At 37.6% G+C, this 23006-nt stretch overlaps 1 protein-coding gene across 1 annotated transcript in view; it reads right to left on the reverse strand.

Annotated features, from left to right (window-relative positions):
* The window catches only part of GRM7 (glutamate metabotropic receptor 7), an 837184-nt gene that overhangs the window by 699450 nt on the left and 114728 nt on the right, over window positions 1-23006 (reverse strand). The window lies entirely within an intron of this gene.

The following is a 23006-nucleotide window of genomic DNA, read 5'->3' on the forward strand; positions in this document are numbered from 1 at the left end:
ATTTGCCTTGATTCATGGACCTAACATTCCAGGTTCCTAGGCAATATTGCTCTTTATAGCATTGGACCTTGCTTCTATCTCCAGTCACATCCACAACTGGGTATTGCTTTTGCTTTGGCTCCATCCCTTCATTCTTTCTGGAGTTATTTCTCCACTGATCTCCAGTAGCATATTGGGCACCTACCAACCTAGGGAGTTCCTCTTTCAGTATCCTATCATTTTGCCTTTTCATACTGTTCATGGGGTTCTCAAGGCAAGAATACTGAAGTGGTTTGCCGTTCCCTTCTCCAGTGGACCACATTCTGTCAGACCTCTCCACCATGACCCGTCCGTCTTGGGTGGCCCCACACGGCATGGCTTAGATTCATTGAGTTAGACAAGACTGTGGTCCTGTGATCAGATTGGCTAGTTTTCTGTGATTATGGTTTTAGTGTGTCTGCCCTCTGATGCCCTCTCGCAACACCTGCCATCTTACTTGGGTTTCTCTTACCTTGGACGTGGGGTATAAAGTAAAGCAGTAACTACACAATAAATGTCTGATAAATGAGTTGAGGTAGAACATGGTAAAGTAAATTTTAGCTGATATTAAGTTTTTTACAAATATGCTAGTGTAATGATTCAGTCACACTGATACAAACTGAACTGATTTTCTTCCCAGGTTCAAAAGAAGCAAGAAAACCTAGAGCAGAGTCAGAAGCTGGTGGTGATGGTACCCAGGCCTTTGGTTTGTTTTAATACCCTTGTATACTAATACTTAGGCAATGGTGATCAAGAGATGCAACATTACTAAAACACAGGCATTCAGACCCCACATGTATGCAAATACAAGTACATAAAAGACCACTATGGCTGTACACATATTCTTTAAAAAAACAGAATGTGATAAAAATTTTATATATAATCATCAATATTCTAAACTACAAGGAGGATCAAACATGTAAACATTACAAGGAGAAAAATCCAAACTGTGGGAAAATAATGCAGTTTCTTCCACTAATTAATATCAAGAAAAGTAAGAAAATATTGATAGGTTAAATTTTTTTAACTTATAATATATACCAACCAATTACAACTCATTGCTTTTATTTAGCTCTCAAAAAAAAAAAGAAAGAAAAACTCTTAAAAGAGAAGGCAAAAAAAGATACACATTTAAAACTTTAAGGAAAATTATGAAACCATTATGAAAATTTGAACACTGAGTATATATTTGATGATGTTTAGGGATCATGATGTTTTGACCAAGATTTTAAAAAGTCCCTGACATTTAGAGACATCTACTGAAATTATTATGGATGAAGTAATATGATAGCTAAACTTTGCCTCGAAACAATCAGGTAAAATGAAGAACAGGGACAAGAAAGACCAGGGACTGATAAATTTGGACTCTCAGTGATGAGTAAATGGAGTTTCATTAAATATTGTTTCCTGATTTTTTAGTTCATGAGGCTTAATATCATGAAAACAATCCAATTTAAAAAAAAATGGGCAGAAGACCTAAGCCAAGAGGCACATGAAAAGATGTTCAACATCCCTAAATACTAAAAAAATGCAAATCAAAACTACAATGAAGTATTAGTAAGATCACCTCACAATGGTCAAAAGGGTTATCATCAAAAAGTCTACAAATAGTAAATGCTGAGAGGGGGTGTGGAGAAAAGGGAATCTTCCTACACTGATGGTGGGAATGTAAATTGATATAGCCACTGTGGAGACGAGAACGGAGGCTCCTTATAAAACTGAAAGCATGCAGCGGTCATACTAAGTGAAGTAAATCAGAGAAATATCATATGTTATCCCTTATATGGAGTATCTAAAAAGAAGTGATACAAATGAACTTATTCACAAAACAGAAATTACAGACTTACAGAAAGAACTTATGCTTGGTGGGGTGGGGAAGGATGGGGGAAAGGGACAGCAAGGGATTAACATGTACACGCTGCTATGTTTAAAATGGAAAACCAACAGGGACCTACTGTATAGCACAGGGAACCCTGCTCAATGTTATGTGGCAGCCTGGATGGGAGGCGAATCCAGGGGAGAATCGATACACATATATGTATGGCTGAGCTCTTTTGTTAAGGGAAGCACACTGACTGAAATCACCCACCTTGACCAGACACCATAGTCCATTTGCATGAGCTGTTTTCGACAGAAGGTCCCACTAAGGAACATGAAACTAATAAGCCACCACCAACCGCAAGAGTTTGGGAAAGGTCAAAAGGAGATACCACATGTCCGACCACCTCCCAGAATCCTTCTTGCAGGCATCCACCTTGGCTGAACCACCAGAAAGGACTCTGCATCAGAATGATTGGCTAAAGACAACCTGGAAACTAATCCCATCACCATAAAGCCCAAGATTGCCAGCCACGTGGCAGAGCAGGTCTCCTGGGGTTCCTTACCCTACTGCTCACTGCACGGGTGCCCTTTCCCAATAAAATCTCTTGCTTTGTCAGCACATGTGTCTCCTCAGACAATTCATTTCTGAGTGTTAGACTAGAGCCCAGTTTCGGGCCCTGGAAAGGGTCCCCCTTCCTGCAACACCTTTGCAGTTTACCTGAAACTATCATAGCATTATTAACCAGCTACACAGCAATACAAAATTAAAAAAAAAAAATTAAAAGACTAAATACTGCTTTCTGTTTTTATATGTTTTTGGAATAATAATGAATTTTTTTAAATAGGATATTTCCATTAAAACTCTGGTTTTCAAATCCTCTTAAAAGATACCCAAGGATCAGACAATAAGCAATTGGACCTGAGAGCTGACAGAACCGTCTCAAGTTGACCATGACCTCATTGCTTCCTGTGCCTTTGCTGCACCAGCTTCACTCCTGTATGTTATATTCTGGGCACTAAGTGTATTTGATCTCTAGGGAAACTAGACATTCCTGCAGCACCACCTTGGAAACCAAAGCTGTAATTTGGTGCTCTAGCGGCCAGGAAGGAGAATGCAGCCCAAGACACAGCTCACAGGCAGGGTTAATCTGGTTTCAACATTTTAACCTCTTTTTGAGGTTAATTCAAAAGCTTTATTTTAGAGGAAAGCTCTATTCGAGTAACTTTCATTTGCAAGACAAAGGACAGAATAAAAATGAAACACCAGACACTCAAATGGCTGATTTGCTATTTCCTAAGGCTTTTGTAGGAGCTAAAATATAAAATGATACTTTTCCTACTGTTTCTATTACAGATTCACTTAACATTTTAAAATCTCTTTTTAAACCTTCAGGACTGAAGAAAAGAGACTCCAATTATAATACCAGGCCTCTTAGTACAGGAAACTCTGCCTTTTTCTGTTTCTAGGTTTGCTTTCAGTTGTTAGTCAATTATAGGAATAAGTTTTTGATGTTTTTAAATGGATGTCATTTTAGATAAAACACATTTTTCTCTGTAAAAATCACTGGCATTGAGTAAGTGGAAAAATAGGAAATAATTACCCTGTCTGTTCTCTTCATTAAACTGGGGGAAAATGGATGCAAAGGCTAAAACTGGTCCCAAAAAAGCATCTCATGGTGGTCATATACCACTGTATAAAAAGCTCATTTAAAAATTAAGATAGTTAGTGGAACAATGTATAAACGCTTTTAAAGAGAAAACTCGACACTAAGAACATCAGAGACCAATTAACTAAAGATAACAAAGTTTTTATTTTCTTGTATTTGCAGAAAGTTCTTCTATACATTGTTCTCCAGGGGATCATCTCAACCCAAGATCGAACTTGTGTCTCCTGCTTGGCTCTTTACCACTGAGCCACCAGGGAAGCCTCCTCATACGTAAAAGAGGAAGGGGTATGGGGGTTTCAATTATGTCCATGCTAATACTGTTATTTATAATTATTAATAATAGTAATAACATTAATACATATGCCAGGTACCATTCTAGCTGCATGTATGAATCATTTATTTCACATAACAATTTTATAGATTAATTATGGTTATTAATCTCTCTATCTGAACATTTATGTCAGATAAGAGAACCAAGGTTTTGGGTATAAGATATTCATAAACTGTAGAATTAATTAGGAAGAAAAACAGGATACGACCTAAGAATCTGACTTGACATTCTAACCATTCTGACAGTTTTGGCCTATGTGCACTGCTCTGTTTTTCTTAAACTAAGTTATCAACCATGTGATTCAAAGGATGTGGAAAACCCTTCGCCCCTGACTCTGCTTCTGCAGTCCTTCTCCTGATGGGGCAGTGCTGCAGGAAAATTTTGTGTTTGTATTTCCTGATCATTCTATGGTCTCAGATATCCATAATTTTGCCCAACAAATTCTCTGCGAAGAGACTGAACTTTGAAAGAGGTTTGCTGCCCCTCCCCACTGACTCACCATCTCCTGCTGCAGGTGCAGCTTTGCAGGTGTAGCTGGAAAGCCCATTGTTTTTAATGCTGAATTTAGAGAAAGGGTTCCTTTGATAAAGATCCAAGCAGGTAGATGTAATTTAGAGTATCACTCTGGGTCCTAGTCTTTTGGAACAGAGTCTAAGAACCCATAAGCTGCTCAACTACCAAAAGAACTGCATCCAATTCCATAGATTTATCAGACTCTCAAAGCCCATCTGAGGGCCCTCCTAGAGGTCCTCAGACTCTTGGGTAAGAACTCTCGCTCTTGTGACTACCCCACACGCAGTGTCAAAAACACATCCACCAAGTCTAACCACTGAAAGCAGGCAGTACACACAGGGTCAGGCACACAGAACGCGTATGCACCTGGCTCTGCCACCTACCAGCTCTGTGACCGTGAACAAGCTCTCTACAAACTCCAATCCCCTCATCTCTGAAGTTGTCTTAATTCTAGTTACCATATCACAGTTGTTGGAGGTTTAATTACATAATGTGGTTTAATGCTTAACACAGTAAATACTCATGAAATACTTATGAAAATGGTAAAGACAGGATGATACAGATGTTTTTATCACTATGACATGATGAATCTTACCAAGGAAAGGCTAAGGAGGCACCAGTTGTTTCATTTCTGGGGACAGAAAAGTAGAAACTAGCTTAAATGAATAAAGCAGCAACTATTTGCTTTGGACTAAACAAAGGCCTTCATGACAGCAATGATGAATTCATATTGATACTATTCCTTTAAAGAAGTCACTAGATACGAATAATAAAGACTCATAGTTTTGGAGATGGTCCTTTCATATTCTTTTTTTTTCATTTCTTTTTTTATTATTTGGAGACTAATTACTCTACAATATTGTAGTGGTTTTTGTCATACATTGACATGAATCAGCCATAGATTTACATGTATTCCCCATCCTGATTCCCCCTCCCACCTCCCTCTCCACCCGATTCCTCTGGGTCTTCCCAGTGCACCAGGCCCGAGCACTTGTCTCATGCATCCAGCCTGGGCTGGTGATCTGTTTCACCCTAGATAATACACATGTTTCGATGCTATTCTCTTGAAACATCCCACCCTCGCCTTCTCCCAGAGAGTCCAAAATTCTGTTCTGTACATCTGTGTCTCATATTCTTTATTTAATCCAATCCTAACATAAATTTTCTGATAGTTATTATCATAACTGGCATTTTACAGATAAGAAAACTTGAGTTTGAGAGAAGTCAGGTGTTTTATTGACATTCATACTACTGATACATAGCACAGACAGAATTGGGATCTTATCCCTTAGTTCTGAGCTCATTCTGAGAGAGGAAGAGAGAACAGGACCACAGAGGAGATCAGAGGGTAAGGTGACCTGAGCTCCCTAAAATGGGATAAAAACTCAACACTTCATTTTAAATTGGAGGTACACACTAGTATTTGAGGGGAACAACATCATCATTCAGTAGGGATTTTTCTCTCTGCAAATCATTTTTCTTTAACAAGATGGCATTTTAATTTTGTTTCCTTTTGTTTGTCTGTTGGAGGTGATGCAAATTTCCCAACAATTACGTTTCTCATTCATCAGCTTTCTCCTGGTTAAGAAGAGTTCTTCTAATTAAATGTAAACACATTTGGCAAATCTGTGTAGTAGTGTCCAAAGGTCTCCCATGATGATGTGAGCTGTCATCAGAGTCCACCTAAGTGTTTGCTTTGAATACCAAGTGATTTCCATAAAGCCCAGGCCCTACACAAGGATGAGCTTGAATATAATCAACTAAGTAGTCCCTTCTTGACAAAGACAACAGAAAGTTGCAAATTTTGGCTTCCACTGAGGTGTCAGGATATTGTGTAAACGTTTCAAAGCCAATTAGTCCTACAATGACTTCTGGATTAGAGATACCTTGTCAAAAGGAGACAATCCATGCACTGTAAAGAGGATAAAGAGGCCAAATGATGACTGTATTTATTTTTTCCTTTTTAACTGAAGTATAACCAATCTCTTTTGCACAGCAAAATGACACAGTTATATACATATACACATTGTTTTTAATATTATTTTCCATTATGGTTTATCCCAGGAGACTGAATGTAGTTCCCTGTGCTATACAGGAGGATTTTACTCTATCCATTCTATTGCATTTATCAACTCCAAACTCCCAATCATTCCTTCTCTATCCCCACTCGCCCTTGGCAACCTCAAGTCTGATCTCTATGTCTGTGAGTCTGTTTTCTAGATAAGTTCATTGGTGCCATATTGTGGATTCCATATATAAGTACAGTACTTGCCTTTCTCTTTCTGACTGACTTCACTTAGTATGAGGATTTCCAGTTGTATCCATGCTGCTGTAAATGCCATTATTTCATTCTTTTTATGGCTGAGTAGTATTCCATTGTGGGACTTACTCAAACAGAAGCTTTTGTACAGCAAAAGAAACCACAAAAAAATGAACCGACAACCTATGGAATGGGAGAGATTATCTGCAAATGATGCAGTCAACAAGTACTTAATCTCCACAATATATATAAACAACTCATACAACTCAACAAAAATAACAAAACCAACCCAATCGAAAATGGGCAGAAGACCTTAATAGGCATTTCTCTCAAGAAGACATACAGATAGTCACAGCAGGCAAATGAAAAGATGTTCAATATCACTAATTATTAGAGAAATGCAAATCAAAACTACAATGAGTACTTCCTCACACTGGTCAGAATAGCCATCTTTTAAAAGTCTATGAATAACAAATTCTGGGGAGGGTGTGGAGAACCCTCCTACACTGTTTGTGGGACTGCAAGTGGGTGCAGCCACTATGGAAAACATTATGAAGGTTTCTCAGAAAACTAAGCACAGAGTTACCATATTACCCAGCAATCCCACTCCTAGGCAGAGACCCAGATAAAACTGTAATTCAAAAAGACACATGCACTCCTATGTTCACAGCAGCACTATTCACAACAGCCAAGACACAGAAACGACTTAAACGTCCATGAACATTTAGGTTAAATGTCAGATGGATAAAGAAGAGTTTACTTATTTTTTCAGCTGCATTCTTTAAAAAAAAAAACTAATTTATTTTAATTGGAGGCTAATTACTTTACAATATTACAGTGGTTTTGCCATACATTGACATGAATCAGCCATGGGGGTACATGTGTCTCCCATCCTGAACTGCCCTCCCACCTCCCTCCCCATCCCATCCCTCACGGTTGTCCCAGTTCACCGAGTCTGAGCGCCCTATCTCATGCATCGAACCTGGACTGGCGATCTATTTCACATATAGTAATATGTATGTTTCAATGCTGTTGTCTCAAATCATCCCACCCTCGCCCTCTTCCACAGAGTTCAAAATCTGTTCTTTATCTCTGTGTCTCTTTTGCTGCCTCGCATATACAGTCATTGTTACCATCTTTCTAAATTCCATATATATGAGTTAATAAACTCTATTGGTGTTTTTCTTTCTGACTTATTTCATTCTGTATAATAGGCTCCAGTTTCATCCACATCATTAGAACTGATTCAAGTGCATTCTTTTTAATAGCTGAGTAATATTCCATTGCATATATGTACCACAACTTTCTTATCCATTTGTCTGACGATGAACAATTAGGTTGCTTCCATGTCCTAGCTATTGTAAACAGTGCTGCAATGAGCATTGGGGTAAATGTGTCTCTTTCAATTCTGTTTTCCTCAGTGTGTATGCCCAGGAGTGGGACTGCGGGGTCATATGAAAGTTCTATTTCCAGTTTTTGTTAAGGAATCTCAACACTGTTCTCCATAGTGGCTGTACTAGTTTGCATTCCCATGAACAGTAAAAGAGAATTCCCTTTGAGAGATGTTGAGCATCTTTTCAAGTGTTTGTTAGCTATCTGTATGTCTTCTTTGGAGAAATGTCTGCTTAGTTCTTTGGTGCATTTTTTGATTGGGTCGTTTATTTTTCTGGTATTGAGCTGCATGAGCTGTGGTATATTTTTGAGATTCTTTGCCAGTTGTTTCATTTGCTATTATTTTCTCCCATTCTGTCTTTTCACCTTGCTTATAGTTTCCTTCATTGTGCAAAAGCTTTTAAGTTTAATTAGGTCCCATTTGTTTATTTTTGCTTTTCTTTCTATTACTCTGGGAGGTGGGTCATAGAGGATCCTACTGTGATTTATGTCAGAGAGTGTTTGCCTATGTTTACCTCTAGGAGTTTTATCGTTTCTGGCCTAACATTTAGATCTTTAATCCATTTTGAGTTTATTTTTGTGTATGGTGTTAGGAAGCGTTCTAGTTTCATTCTTTTACGAGTGGTTGACCAGTTTTTCCAGCACCACTTGTTAAAGAGATCATCTTTTCTCCATTGTATATTCCTGCCTCCTTTGTCAAAGATAAGGTGTCCATAGGTGCGTGGATTTTTCTCTGGGCTTTCTATTTTGCTCCATTGATCTATATTTCTGTCTTTGCGCCAGTACCATATTGTCTTGATGACTGTAGCTTTGTAGTATAGTCTGAAGTCAGGCAGGTTGATTCCTCCAGTTCCATTCTTCTTTCTCAAGATTGCTTTGGCTATTCAAGGTTTTTTGTACTTCCATACAAATTGTGAAATTATTTGTTCTAGTTCTGTGAAAAATACCATTGGTAGCTTGATAGGGATTACACTGAATCTATAGAGTGCTTTGGGTAGTATACTCATTTTCACTATATTGATTCTTCCAAATCCATGAACATGGTGTATTTCTCCGCCTATTTGCATCATCTTTGATTTCTTTCAGTTGCATTCTTATTGTAATTTGCAGACATCATTCAAGCAAACATTGTTGCATCTAGCTATGATACATGGTAAGGCTGTGACATCTTTCATTTCCTTGTTACATCATGAATGCTTGGCCTCAAAAAAATGATAATTTACCTTAATTTGAATGCAGGACAGGAAGAGAGGGAGTGTTTTGAACATTTCTTGTATTCCTAGTTCTGAAGGGATAATTGGGTCAAGGATGAAATGTCCTCAGTGTGAACTATCAGTTAATGAGTAAATGGATTCCTCCCCAATATTGAAACTTGTTAAACCTGCAGTTTCAGTTTGGATTTAATTTGAAGCCAGTGTCAACTACTGTATGTAACTTAGTGTTTTCTGTCTCAAGAAAGGAAGAACCAATGCATGAACTCGAACTTTTGTGGGTCACCAGAAAATTTAAAACCTTTTTCACATGCTGGGAAAGATTGAAGGTAGGAGGAGAAGGGGATGACAGAGATGAGATGGCTGGATGGCATCACTGACTCAATGAGTTTGACTAAACTCCAGGAGTTGGCGATGGCCAGGGAGGCCTGGCTTGCTGCAGTCTATTGGGTTGCAAAGAGTTGGACACAACTGAGAGACTGAACTGAACGAGTAATATCAAAATTTCTAGTAAGAGGAAAATGCACACCAAATTTTTCAGAGCAAACTCAGACAGGAGTTGGTAATTGCAAACTTTTTATTTTAAGCTATGAGGCTACCTAAAGCCATGACGTGCAGTGGTGGGAACTGGGAAAGTAAAGATAACGTGAGATAACTAGTGCTTAGGGACTTTGAATTATTTCAAATATTGAGAGGGATTTGCTATTAGACTTGAGTCTCTGAGTTCGTAAGATAACAGATACTAGCTTTTTGGGGGGTGTATGATATCTACTACGGGAGAGTTAAAATTACAGGGTGGATCTCAAAGACAAATAATATCAATAATCAATATTTCTATTAATGCTTATGCTATTTTATGTAAACTATGCCATTAAATCTTTGCAGTCACCCTACAGAGTAGGTGCAGATATGGTTTGATTGATGGGAAACAGAAGCTTAAAGAGCCAAAGAAACTTGATGAGGGACACACGGCAGCTTTAAATGGCAGAGCCAAGAGTCAAGGGAAGGTCACCTGCCCCATATATGAGCCCTCTCCTCACTAGCCACACTGTCACTAAATCATTTAAGAAATCTCATTTAAGCTGCAGAGCCAAGTTGAAATAGCTCGGTGCAGTATATTCAATCTACCCAGAAATAATTGTCACGTTAGCTCTATCAAGTTGTCTGTCAAGATTTATTGCTATTCTTAATAAATGGACCCTCATATACACCTTGAGATAGTCTGCATGGTTTGCAGTTATTTACACAGGTCTTTAGTGGTCAGTATTATTTGTCCACTCTTTTGAACGAGTTACCTCTTTTTTATCCTTATATTTTTTCTAAGAGCCTAACACACAGTAGGTGCTAAGCAAGAGCTTGTTTAACTAAATTCATTAGAAATACTTTAAGTTAATGAAGTAAAATCAATGTCCCTTTTGCCTTTTTGGTGTAAATATATATATATTCACATGAGTACAGGCATTTTTTTATAAATTATTTTTCTAGTTATGAAACTTAATGAGTATTTTCAAATTTCTCCTCTGAATATGATTTACTGTGTCTTCTATTATTATTATGAGACACTGAATAACAAACTTATGATGAAAAGCAGAAAAGATATAACAGCCACAGAGACTATAGCTACTAGTGTGGCAAGACAATAACTTTCCCTTTGACCTTCCTTGCATCTAGAATAAAAAGGCTAAGACAATTAGATAAGCAATCTCTTTGATCTGAAGGAAAGATGCACATCAAGTCATCAAGAAATGATATTAGCAGGAATTTATCCAGTGGACATTCATGCTGATGAGATGATGGTTCACAGGAGATAGAGCCGTGCTCTTCACACACTTTTTGCTGATCTAATTGGTGTGACTTTGAAGCTCAGGGTATTGATTCAGCTTCAGTAAAAATTAATGATCCACTTAGTTTTCTATCTGTTATCCTATCTATCTAGAAATTATAAAGGCTACAATATACAGTAGACCAGTGGTTTCTAAATTCCTGGGGAACTCTTTCAAAATAAAGATCCAAACCCTACTCTTCTGAAATTCAGATTAGCTGATATAATGGATTTGGAGGGCACAGCAGGGGGAGAGTGGGAGGGTCGCCAAGTATCTATTTTTTCCTGATTATAGCATTTCATGTTTCCTTTGAGGAATCCTGCCTCTGCTGTGGGGCTTCCTGGATGGTTCAGCAGGTAAAGAGTCCACCTGCAATGCAGGAGACATCAGTTTGATCCCTGGGTCAGGAAGATCCCCTAGAGGAGGAAATGGCAACCCACTCCAGTATTCATGCCTGGAAAATCCCATGGACAGAGGAGCCTGGCAGGCTATATTCCATGGAGTCACAGTCAGATACAACTTAGCAACTAAGCACTCCTCCTGCATCTCAGTGATGTAGTTTGGATGGAACCGACTCTACTTTTCATTACATGAGCGGGCACATGCACAGCTCTGGCCAGTTAGAGCAATGCTCTCTAATGACCACATTGCATGGCTCAGCAATAAGAAAGTGAGACTCGGTAGTGAGCTCCTCGTGGGAGCTGTTAGGAAACAGACGCCCTCTAGTCTAAGTACAGTGTGAACATAGGAAATAAGCCTGCTGCTGCCTATAAGATGAGCCAGCAGAGTGCCAGCAAATATTCTGGTGTCATTTTTGATCCTTCTGGACTGTCCTACATCTGAAGTAATCCTGGATTTTTACATTTAAATTCAATTTTGGATACTTACTAGTGCAACAGTCATAACTAACAATGCCTAAAATCATCAGTTTTTAAAAACCATACAAACCTTTCCAGCTGAGTTTTATGATCAGCCAAATTAGAAAACCACTATATGAAATATTTTAAAGAAGCATATCTTAATGTATCTTCATTCAAATTAGCATATTAAGAATGAATATGTTTACTCATAAAATGGACACTTCCAGAATTTTAAAGATGTCAGAATTGGATTACAGAAAAAAATTAATTTATCAGACTCTTAACATGACAACAGAGGATGAGATGGTTGGATGGCATCACCGACTTGATCGACATGAGTTTGAGTAAGCTCTTGGAGTTGGTGATGGACAGGGAAGCCTGGCGTGCTGCAGTCCATGGGGTTGCAAAGAGTCAGACACGACTGAGCGACTGAACTAACATGTTGCCTAAGCATCATAAATGACTCTGCCAAAGGATGTGGATTCCCTTCTCTTGGCTGGAAGTAAAATCAACCAATGTCTAGTTGGTTAGATCTCCTGGGACGGCCGCCTCCACCTATGAGAGATTCTTCAGGTTTACAAAGAAGGAAATACTGAGTAAGACTGTAAAGCCCTTGGTCCTTACTGGCAGTGGGAATGATGAACCACATCTAGTCTTCACTGCTTCACTATGATGTGGAAATCTGGCAAACATCATGAACTACCACCTGGATGTCAATCTCAACAGCCAACTGACTGTAAAATGTGGGCCTCCCCATGTGTAAAAGGTGTACAATCATAGTGTTGAGCATGCAGTCTTGTGTAAGCCATAGAGGACTATACCTGGGTATGGCAAACAAGGGCCTCTGCTATTCACAACTCCAGTCAGCCGACTGAAATTGACGTATAGTGATTTGTATATTATATATTTGTATATTGTATAACTGTATATTGATTTGTCTGTCCACTTTCTGATGTATTTTTTAGAGGCATTTTTCTGATTTAAAAAAAAAGGCATCCAAACCTGTTGTTATGTCCCTAATCCAACAACACAGTGCATTTTGTAAATTAGAGCCTCATCATTATTTTGAAACACTAGACATGGAAAAAATGTGATTGGATTTTAAATCCATCCACATTATCAAAACAAATTGAAAAGAAAGAGCTGTTATAAACTTTAAACCTAATTTGATATAATTCTTAAATGGGTATAAGATGAATTTGATTCTTCTATTATCTACTCTTGTGAATGAAGTTTCTTGTTAAAGATGCTTATCAAGAATTTGAAGAGATCATCATAAAAAATGTCTTGATCAGAAATTTCATGTAACAATTTCAAGCATTAATCTAGTTCTTAAAAATAGTTTTGTCCTCAAAGGACAGTTCAAGTTTTTCATTACTAATAAGTTAAACAGATTTTATTTAAAAATTTTATGCTTTCAGTATTATATATCTGTCCTATTACTTTTTATTCTAAAAGTTATACTTAAAAAAGGATATTTTCACCAACCTCACTTGTACTTTCAGACCCTTGCAGTTAACCTCGGTACACTGGAAACGCACACTTTGGGTTTTCATTTTTACTGTTACAGCCAGTCTCTTACTATGTGTCCCAGTTATCCTCAAGTCTTATTATTCATTTACTCATTCTTTCATTCTGTCACCGCTTTTATCACCTATGGCTACATGTATCACTATGGGATAGTGCATAAATGACAAACTGGACTTCTATAGCTGGATCATAAAACTTTATGTGGCTTCTGCCATGAGCCCTTTGGAATCACTTATTCTGGGGGAATCCAGCTGCCATGATGTTAAGATGTTCAAACTTCCCTTTGATGTGGTCCAGGTATCAAGGAATTGAAGCTTCTCTCCTACAACCAGCACTAACCTGCCAGGCATATGAATGTAGCATCTAGTAAGTGACCTTTCCAATTCCAACCAGATCTTCAACCTCAGCTGACAACTTGACTAAAGACTCTTAAGAGACCCTGAATCAGTTAAGCAACTTTAACAATTCCTAACTCACAGAAACTAGATGAAATAATAATATGTAGTTATTGGTGCTTTAAGCTACTACTTTTAAGGGGGAGATTGTAACACAGGAACAGATACATACACCAGTGCCTTGGATCATTATTATAGTACTACATTACATTAATTACTGCCATAATAGCAATCAGTCTGCACTTATCTAAAATTGCAAAAGAAAACAAAATTGAAGCATTTGCTTGACGGAGACCTAGAGTCAATCACTAGTTCAGTCATTCATTTCTACACATTGGTCTTACAATGAGAAAATTCATAGTAGTTTCCCAGCAACATCTCAGACTCTTGTATATTACAATTTTCTGAGGCCTATCCAGAAATATTATATCATTGTAGAGAGTTTTATGCAAATAAATGTCTATCTACTGTATGTGTTTAATGCAGAGCATTGTAACTTTTAATGCCCCTTCCGTTAGGCTAGGGATCACTGGTGATTTTTCACATCTCTGTTATCTTCAAGCAGCTAATAGAGTTCTCTCGATAAAGTCGGTATTTAATAATGTCCTTTCATTTATATACTCAAAATATATTTAAGCATTTTACATGTGTATATTAGTGATTCTTTGTTAGTAATCTGTATGTCCAAACATCATGCATTATGTTAGATGGTGGAGAGTATAAAGGTTATGATTTAATGACTGACACTGCCTGCTTTTTGTTGAAGGACAGGAAAGCCTGGTGTGTTACAGTTCATGGGGTCGCAGAGTCAGCAATGACTGAGTGACTGAACAGCAAACAACCTGCTAGGCACATGAGTCCGAATTTAACTATCAGAGCAAACCTATCGTTACACTGTTTTTCACATGAGGAAACTGAGTTTAATAAGGACTATGCAAACTTTCCCAAACACAAATCTGGAGAGTAGTAGAGTGAGATTAGAAATGAGGCAGGTCTGTCTGATTACAGGTCCATGCTTCTAACCACTAAACTGTCAAGGTATGAGCCTTTCTTCAGAATGCTTTTCCCACTTGTAACCTTTAAAACTAAAACAAAAGATATGTAAGCAAGGCTCTCAAACTATCCAAAATGTTTCCCATTAATTAAAATGGGATATTGAGGGTATAATTTAAGAGTATTCCCATCATTAATCAAAAACACATAAAATTAAAATGAATTATCTCAAATAATTACTGGTTTGGAGGACTCAGTGCATACTGTAATAACTGTCCATGCACTTTGAGTCCACATGCCAGTGGAGCTTTTACCTGCCAGGAGACTACAATTCGTGTTCGGTACAGAGAAAAATTTGAGGCAGGTCTAAAATGTGAAAACTTAAGTTTTAAAATAATTGTTTTTTTATTCAAAAGAGTTGGTCAAAAGACAAGTTAATACATGACACTTTCATTGAGCATAATTTGTTTAAAAATAAATTAATTTCAAAGCCCTTAATTCAGTTTTTAAAAGTGAAACCATTCTAGTAACTCAATTTATCTGCAACTTATACTTTTTTTAACTCAATTTAAAAGTTAATCTTATTGTATTTTAAACTCTGAAACAATCTATTCTTTATATATGGAAAAGCCTGTTTGCTGATTTATATATATATATATATATATATTTATCTATATATATATATATAAATTTGGTCTTAAAAGATCCACAGATAAATTCATAATTAACTAGCTTATTTATAAGTTATACATAGATAAAAGTAACATATATGGTCCCCTTCAAACTACATCATAGTTATAGATACACAAATATAGCTTTTATAAACCTTTACATGACTGAAAATTCTCCCGTAGTTTCTTTTTTTGTTGTTTTATTATTTATTTCTTCATTTTGAGTTATTTTGGCTGGGGTATCAGTTATCATCACCAATTGGTTAGAACTTTCTGAAAAAGGCCATTACTGCATTACTCATTACTGTATTGAATATTGCCTAATTGATAATACCATGGGGTGTACTATATTATTTCCCATTATTGACTCACTTTTTCCTCTTTATTAACATATCCTCTTCATTAACCCACACTGGCCAATGGAATGTGAGCAGAGGTGTCATAGGTCATGTTCAAGCAAAAGTTTGGCTCTGTCCCTTGCTTTCCCTACTCCATGGAAAAATGCCACCCCAAACAGTGAACACTACATGAGCCTAAATTCCAAGAAAAAGATCTGGAAATGCCTAAGTCAGTACAAAGTTTCTGGCCTATTCTGGGTGTAAGGCCAGAAGATCTCTGGGTGTAAGCCACTAGGATTTCAGGACTGTTATTTAAAGCAGTTGATTGAAACAATCATTTTCCAATAGGGCTATTGTGCAACTTAAAGGAGATACAATCTTTGAAAGGCAAGAGACAGGACCATGTATTGAATGTGCACCATCCCATTTGTTTCAGGCAATACTACATGAGGTAGGAATCTGTATTTGTTATACACACAACAGAACTGAGATTCAGAGAAACTAAGTTGTTCCAAACCACAGAGTAAACAAGTAGTACATATGGAAATTAAACTTAGTTCTAGTTACTTCAACTTTTTGTTCATGTTTTTCCTGTTACAGTTAGAAATTGCAAAATGTGCTTTGTAAAATGTCAAACTCTGCATCATTATTTTTGAAAATATTCATATTGATGAAAAATTGTTATAAAAACTTCAACATGAGAAAATAGATCTTGAAAAATACTCTGTAAGCCACTCTGCTATGTTCATATAGTGCATAATGAATTCAATGTAGTTTATTACCGAAAATGTATGCTATGTTCCAAAGATTAATTTAAAAACAAAATTAATATTTTTTATTTCAAATAATATATGTAATCATATTAACTTATGCTATCAATATATTAAGCCAAAGTTTCTAGTAAAAGGAGATAAAATAAACTATCCCTGTAGAAAAACAACCTCATTCATAGCACGGGACTAAGAAAACATTAGTTGTCCAATATGGCTAATAAAACCAGGTTTAAAACAAAAAAAGACAGAATATGAATAACTATGGACATATTAAAATTTTTACTGTTAATATAGTGAGCAAAAAATAATTAAAAACAGGATTCAAAAATTACTGGCATATGTTTTTAGCACTGTTTATAATTGCCAGGACATGGAAGCAACCTAGATGCCCATCAGCAGACGAATGGATAAGGAAGCTGTGGTACATATACACCATGGAATATTACTCAGCCATTAAAAAGAATTCACGTGAATCAGTTCTAATGAGATGGATGAAACTGGAGCCCATTATACAGAGTGAAGTAAGCCAGAAAGATAAAGATCAATACAGTATACTAATACATATATATGGAATTTAAAAAGATGGTAACAATAACCCTATATGCAAAACAGAAAAAGAGACACAGATGTACAGAATAGACTTTTGGACTCTGTGGGAGAAGGCGAGGGTGGGATGTTCTGAGAGAATAGCACTGAAACAAATATACTATCAAGGGTGAAACAGATCACCAGCCCAGGTTGGATGCATGAGACAAGTGCTCGGGGCTGGTGCACTGGGAAGACCCAGAGGGATGGGATCAGGAGAGGGGATCGGGATGGGGAACACATGTAAATCCGTGGTTGATTCATGTCAATGTATGGCAAAAACCACTACGATATTGTAAAGTAATTAGCTTTCAACTAATAAATGAAAAAACAAATAAATAAATAAATAAAATTACTGGCATAAGTTTTTGTTTTTAATCAGAATTTCCTACTTACTATGTTCCAGATATATGATACATATATACATATTTTATTGTGAAGCCATTTTATCTGGATTCAGACTGTTTGTAGGCCAGACAATTAAGTGCATAATTTTCTTCCCTCATTGCCTGTGCTTGCCTCTTTCCCTGGATCTATTTGCCATGGATTTTGATTCTGCTGAATAAGACCCTTCTAGCTCCCATTAGGAATCCTTGGCTCAGACTTCATTTTGCAAGAAGCAGGAAATCAGCCACATAAATGACAGGAGATAAGACATAATGGCTGAAGGGAAGAAGATACCCTTGGCCTTTATATCAGAAAATGTGAGGAATGGAACAAATTTGGCTGACATGACTCTCACTGTTAATGTAAGGAGAAAATCCAATGCATTTTTCTCACCAAAAAGATATCCAATAGTTGAAAGGTTGACTAGGGGAAGCATTTTTTTTTTTTTTAATAAGGCAGTTTGGGAGCCAATTCACAAATGCAGCATCACCCAGAGGACCACTGATTAGTTCACAGAAAGCTGAAGTTTACTGACATGACAATCACACTATACAATCACTCAAAACCAGATTGTGCATTTATTATACAATCCTTCAGAAATAATTTCTCTTACTTTAGTTCATTAAATAATTCATTATAAATTTTATTGAAGTATACTAAGTGTGGAAAAGGACATATGTTGCAAATATGCAGCTATATGCATTTTTACAAGGAGAGCACAACTGTACAACTGGCAATGAACTGAACAAACAGAAAGTCACTAGTGTCCCTGAAGCCTACTGGGGGCTCTTTCTGGACCTCAAAAATTATCACGTGAACTCAAATTTCATTTTTAATAGGGTTTAAGTGAAATGGAAGAAGTGAGAAAACCTCCTTCTGACCCCTGGTTGGACACACTTTTTTTCCCTAGGTGCTATTCTCTCACCTTCACCATATCTGCTCAGAGAGGCTTTCTTTTGGTGTTCTTGTCTGTGTTTTATTTTGATGAAAATTTCTAAGTGTTTGTACCACTTAAAAATTAGCTCTTCCATGCAATTTTTATGTCACTATTTCTTTGATTCCAGATATGACTCAGATTAAGCAAAGATCTAAACCCAAATCAATTATGCATGGTGCCTTTTAAAAAAAAGTCTCATAGAGAAACACAAATTACCACTGTATTTCTTCAGATCTCAAAAAGAATTCCTTTGATATAGCAGTATCATATCAGACAGTATAGCCTACGTTATATGCTGCTATAACAAACTCAAGAACTCAGTGGCTTACAGCACATGTTATTAAAATATGGTCTACAGGATGGATTTGGCTGCTGCCCACTTTTACAAATAAAGTTTTATTGAAACAGAACCATGCTCTCTCTTTTTTTTTTTTGACTTATTGTCCCTGACTACCTTTTTCCCTGACTACTTTTTTGCTACAATGGCAGAACTGCATAGTTGTGGCAGAGACTGTATGACCTAAAAAGAGTCAAAAACATTTTCTTTTCTGTCTTCTTCAAAAACATTTGGTAACCCATGCTTATAGCAACAAAGTTTTTCACTTAGGTTTCATGAAGAACACAGGCTGAAGGTCATTCAGGGTGCTAGGATGAGTGAGTCTCCATCCTTCTGATGCCAACATGGAACAGCCAAAGGAGAACAGAGCATGGGTAGGTGTACCAACTCTTAAACGCATCTCTTTCACTTACTTTTCATTAGCCAAAGCGAGTCATGTGACCCTGACAGACGTCAAGATAGTAGGAAGTGTAACCTGAGTGCTCTGGGTAGAGACAACCGAAAGAATAACTGCACATCTTTAAAAATCTACTTCTTGTAAATCCATGGCTGATTCATATCAATGTATGACAAAACCCACTGAAATGTTGTGAAGTAATTAGCCTCCAACTAATAAAAAAAAAAAAAAATCTACTTCTAAACATACAAATACAAAACTCAGCAATCCAGACACACAATTTCACTATGAAAGAGCTCAGAAAAATACTAAAAGGTATTTTTTAAGCATCTACCATATGATCATTAAAAAGGTGGCAAAAAAATACTTTACGTCACTATCACTGGTCAAAATACACAAAAATAAAAATCATACTCTGCAAGAAGTTGACTTCTCAAAAAAACTGTGACGTTTCAGATTAAAGAAAAAGACTGTATGTCCAGGATAAACATCCTACTGGTGTCTTTTAAACAATTTCTTTAAAAATTTTCAACAACAACAAAAATGAACTTTAGCTTTCCACTTTAAAAATTGGGATATTATGACTCATTGAAAGTCGCTCAGTCGTGTCCAATTCTTTGCACCCCCATGGACTGCAGCATGCCGGGCTCCTTTGTCCATGGAATTCTCCAGTTAAGTATACTGGAGTGGGCTCCCTTCTCCAGAGGATCCTCCCCACCCAGGAATCGAACCAGGGTCTCCTTCACTGCAGGCAGTTTCTTTACCAGTAGAGCTACTAGGGAAGCCCCAATTACCCATTGGGTCATTTTTAAAAACTGGTGTCTCCATTTTATGGACTCTTAGCATATTGTTAATAAATTCCATTAAAGAAGACAAACACTGTTTCATTTACACAAAAGCAGGCAGAGAGCATGAGAATAGCAGAATCACCTCCCCTCTCCCTGTGAACAGGCTCACATCTCCTTTGCCAGAAAAAAAAAAAAAAAAAAAAAACCACATTCCTCCTGTCACCTCCCCACATTTGCGCCCCACTAATACTACTTCTTGACCATCAAAGTCTCTGGAAGAGTAATTTACAAAACAACCCAACCCAACAGTCTCTTGCCTGTCAGAGAAAATAACCCTCAGAAATATTTTACCTTGAAAAATACCTCTTTTCATGGACTCCAAAGGCCCAATATGTATCCCCCATTCTTCTTTTATCTCAAAATAATTCTGTCTGTATCCTGTATTAAACTTTTTTATAATTACATTTACTAAGATGTTACTCACTAAATTTCCACTAATAAACTTAACGTTATTGTCTATTCTTGACAACACTTTTCATTTTAGGCAATTGCCATCTCTATGTGACTGACTCCCAAATCTGCAACTTCATGCTGCAACCCATTTCCAAATTATCATCCCCCAGCAAGTGATAGAATTTTCCACAGTTTATTGTGATCCACACAGTCAAAGGCTTTGGCATAGTCAATAAAGCAGAAATAGATATTTTTCTGGAACTCCCTTGCTTTTTCGATGATCCAGCGGATGCTGGCAATTTGATCTCTGGTTCCTCTGCCTTTTCTAAAACTAGCTTGAACATCTGGAAGTTCATGGTTCATGTATTGCTGAGGCCTGGCTTGGAGAATTTTGAGCATTACTTTACTAGCGTGTGAGATGAGTGCAATTGTGTGGGAGTTTGAGCATTCTTTGGGATTGCCTTTCTTTGGGATTGGAATGAAAACTGACCTTTTGCAGTCCTGTGGCCCCTGCTGAGTTTTCCAAATTTGCTGGCATATTGAGTGCAACACTTTCGCAGCATCATCTTTCAGGATTTGAAATAGCTCAACTGGAATTCCATCACCTCCACTAGCTTTGTTCATAGTGATGCTTTCTAAGGCCCACCTGACTTCACATTCCAGATGTCTGGCTCTAGGTGAATGATCACACCGTCGTGATTATCTGGGTCATGAAGATATTTTCTGTACAGTTGTTCCTGTATATTCTCTTCTTAATATCTTCTGCTTCTGTTAGGTCCATACCATTTCTGTCCTTCATTGTGCCCAACTTTGAATGAAATGTTCCCTTGGTATCTCTAGTTTTCTTGAAGAGATCTCTAGTCTTTCCCATTCTGTTGTTTTCCTCTATTTCTTTGCATTGATCGTTGAGGAAGGCTTTCTTATCTCTCCTTGCTATTCTTTGGAACTCTGCATTCAAATGGGAATATCTTTCCTTTTCTCCTGTGGAAGAGATGGGAATACCAGAACACCTGACCTGCCTCTTGAGAAACCTATATACAGGTCAGGAAGCAACAGTTAGAACTAGACATGGAACAACAGCCTGGTTCCAAATAGGAAAGGGAGTACATCAAGGCTGTTTACTGTCACCCTGCTTATTTAATTTATATGCAGAGGACATCATGAGAAACGCTGGGCTAAAAGAAGCACAAGCTGGAATCAAGATTGCTGGGAGAAATATCAATAACCTCAGATATGCAGATGACACCACCCTTATGGCAGAAACTGAAGAGGAACTAAAAAGCCTCTTGATGAAATTGAAAGAGGAGAGTGAAAAAGTTGGCTTAAATCTCAACATTCAGAAAACTAAGATCATGGCATCTGGTCCCATAACTTCATGGCAAATAGATGGGGAGATAGTGTCAGACTTTATTTTTGCGGGCTCCAAAATCACTGCAGATGGTGATTGTGGCCATGAAATTAAAAGACGCTTACTTCTTGGAAGGAAAGTTATGACCAACCTAGATAGCATATTAAATAGCTGATACATTACTTTGCCAACAAAGGTCCATCTAGTCAAGGCTCTGGTTTTTCCAGTGGTCATGTATGGATGTGAGAGCTGGACTGTGAAGAAAGCTGTGTGCTGAAGAATTAATGGTTTTGAACTGTGGTGTTGGCAAAGACTCTTGAGACTCTCTTGGACTGCAAGGAGATCCAACCAGTCCATCCTAAAGGAGACCAGTCCTGGGTGTTCACTGGAAGGACTGATGCTGAGGCTGAAACTCCAATACTTTGGCCACCTCCTGCGAAGATCTGACTCATTGGAAAAGACCCTGATGTTGGGAGGGATTGGGGGCAGGAGGAGAAGGGGACGACAGAGGATGAGAAGGCTGGATGGCATCACCGACTCGTTGGACATGAGTTTGGGTGAACTCCGGGATTTGGTGATGGACAGGGAGGCCTGACGTGCTGTGGTCCTTGGGGTTGCAAAGAGTTCGACACGACTGAGCGACTGAACTGAACTCAACTGAGCAGGTAACAGAAAATGAATTCATTTCTGCCTCCCTCAGTCTGACTTCTTACTGACTTCCTTCCTTGTGTTAGGGTATAACGCAGATCACCCAGGTTCAAAACCTTTATTCCTATATCTCCTTCCATGTCTAATCCATTGCTAAGCCCCGTCAGTTCCAGAACCATGATTTCCTGTTTTATTCCCCTTGCCAATACCTTTTTTGGACCAACATAATTGAAAATTTTGAACACTGCAATATACTCCTGCCTGGTTTTTCCGTGTAGAGTCTCTACAGCACCAGGTTATCCTTTGTGACACGAGATTACTTCTTCCAACATGCTATTATATTAGGTCAAAACTATTCAACTACTAACCACAATACAAACCATCTGGTTAGACATCTAAGGCTTCCTCCCTCCATCTCTTCTCCAGACCACTTACCCAACACATACCATATATTTTATGGCATATATTAGCCAATCTGAATTATTGTCTCTTGATTTTCCACTCCCTTGCCTCTCCTCAATCTGTTCATG

Source organism: Dama dama, chromosome 24 (genome assembly GCF_033118175.1).
Source record: "Dama dama isolate Ldn47 chromosome 24, ASM3311817v1, whole genome shotgun sequence".
Taxonomy (NCBI): Eukaryota; Metazoa; Chordata; class Mammalia; order Artiodactyla; family Cervidae; genus Dama; species Dama dama.